The following is a 2,783-nucleotide window of genomic DNA, read 5'->3' on the forward strand; positions in this document are numbered from 1 at the left end:
TCTGCTCCTTGTTTGTTATCGTTCATAATGTGCCTGATTTGGGTGTCGAGGCTTCGGGTAAGTCTGGCTCGCGTGAGAGCCTTAATGAGGATTGTGGAGGGGTGAATAATGTTGTTTCTACTGCTGTTGTGGAGCATGCCTTGGGTGTTAATGTTGGGAAAGGAATGATGGTCAGTTCTAGTATTTTTGAACTTTACAACATTTGACGTCCAAAAATAGGGGGAAACTGATACATCATCAGAAAATTACATTGATCGAGCACGAATCTCGAGGCAAAATCAAGTTGGAAGCTTAAAATTAGATCGGAGACCATCTGAATTCCGATTTCAGCAAAATTTCAGTCGAACTGAGCGTCTAGGAAACACAAACCCAACGACACCAAAATCGACACAATCTGAGCCCGAATGAGTCCAAATCAAAGACTCGAAGCATTTTTGGAAGGATCGAGCCACTATTTGGGTTACCAAACAATCTCCAATCATGTGATGCTTATAATTGAATCGAGTGGCTCAACGAGACGAATCCAACGAGTCCAAGATCATCAAATTCTGATATCATTAAGATAGTCAAATATCCATTGAATAGTGCATGATCGTAGGAATCAAGATCGGCCGTCCATTTGAACCACTCCAAATTTACCCTTGATCTTCCACTTATTTACAAGTCATGCAACTTAAGAATTCTATAAATAGAACCCCATTTCCTCATAAGAAGGGGGAGGAAGCCAAGAGAGAAGAAGGAAGAAAGCTCCAGCCGCCTAGCTCTTCCTCGACCACCGCCGGAGTAATGCCGCACTACCATCGGACCACCAAGGGACGCCGGAGTGCTGCCACACCACCGCCGGAGTACTGCCGTACCACCGCCGTAGTTCTATAGCACCACCGTCGGACCATCAAGGGACGCCGGAGTGCTGCCGCACCATCGTCGTAGTTCTCTGGAGTACTGCCGCACCAACGCCGTAATTCTATCGCACCACCGCCGGACCACCAAGGGACGTTAGAGTGCTACTGCACCACCACCGTAGTTCTACCGAACCACCGACGGACCAACAAGGGATGTCGAAGTGCCATCCGAAGCTGAAGTACCCCCTGACACTGAAGTGCCACTACCGTTCTTCCGCCTGACACCAGAGTTCTGCCGGATCGCCACCTGACATTGGAGTGACGTTGGACTCTTGCAAAACTCTTAGTTGATACTTGTAATCTGGTCGTCTTCAAAGACGAGTCAGACCATTGTACTTTTCTGAAATTCTAGTTGAATTATTTTCAACTGAGCTAGACCCCGTGGTTTTTCCCCTTTTCCGGTTTTTCCACGTAAAAAATAATGTGTTTTATGTGTGTGAGCTGGATATCCGTGCAATGCTAAGACATAGAATTATAACTCTATCGCCGTGTATATTCTAGCCCACAACAATGAGGATTGTGGAGCGATGAATAATGTTGTTTCTCCTGTTTCTAATGCTGTTGTGGAGCATGCCTTGGGTGTTAATGATGGGAAAGGAATGATGGTCAGTTCTAATAAATTTGTTAATGTGCCTATGAATTTGATCGACACACAAGCATTGGTGTATCATGTGGGTGATAATTCAGGGATGGATGTAAGGACTCATCTTGATTGGTTGCATTGCACGTCTGAATTTGAATTCGATTATTATTCCTCTTCGGATTATTGTGGAGGTTATGACCCTAGACATGATTTTAAACTGGTTCGTGATAGACCTGTTCACTCTGTCGCCTCTCATGGGAGGTTTCGTGGGAGGGGCATGAGAGGAAGATAATCCCTTTATTCCAGTGATTGTTCCCTATTGCTTTATCTTGATTTTTGGTCGTTTTTGTGGGTCGTCGGATTGTTGGGCTATGATGTGACTGTGGCTTGTTTCCTAGTCGTCATAGCTGGTGGCAGCCTGTAGTGACGTTCTCATACTTGGTTGGATCGTTTGGAGCACTTTCTTCACCATATTGGATGGTCCGTGCGTGGCTTCGGAGAAGCTAGGAGCCTTGGCCGATTACTGAGCCCTCACTTAGATTTCATTTTGTACTTTCTATCTTTTTTTTGTTTTTTGGCTTTTGCTCTTTATCTTGTGTACTCCTTTTGGGATCAATATAATATTATTTTTGGTTTAAAAAAAAAATTAATTGTTAAGTATATTATTCAATGCAAATGATAATATACTTTTAAATGTGATTTTATGATATGTGTATTGTAGATATATAAAAGCTATTTCTAAGATGATATTAACCAAATTATATTTTCTTTAAAGATTCTCAATTTTTTGAAGAAACTCGGCAAGAAAATTTTGATATCCACACAATCTATATCTATATTTTCTTTTTAGAGAAAGTCTTGGTCAAGACTTTGAAAGAGCAAGATAAATTTGAGGTTGCAATGAACGTCGCTATCCTGATCAAATATTATAAGCGGCAATGTTGCGCACTTGCACCAATACGTTTTCCTATTTAATAATAGTGGGCGTCGACGTGGGGAAGCACCTATAGCTTCATAATGACGTGTAGGATAAGTCCCTGCTGAATGATGATGTTCTTCTTAGACTATATATATTTTATTTTTATTTTATAATAGTGAAAATATTTTGAAACAGAACGATAAAAATAATTGTTGAGTTTAAGATCATTAAATTTTATTTGGACGATTTTTTTATTATTTTTTAAAATAATTTTTTAATATAAGAAATAAAAATTAAAAAAATTTATATTAAAAAGCTATTTTAAGATACAGAAAGAAAGTCATTTCAAATAAAGCCTAAATGTGTTGGACTTAAGTTT

The sequence above is a fragment of the Dendrobium catenatum genome, unplaced genomic scaffold (assembly GCF_001605985.2).
Source record: "Dendrobium catenatum unplaced genomic scaffold, ASM160598v2 fragScaff_scaffold_963, whole genome shotgun sequence".
Lineage (NCBI taxonomy): Eukaryota > Viridiplantae > Streptophyta > Magnoliopsida > Asparagales > Orchidaceae > Dendrobium > Dendrobium catenatum.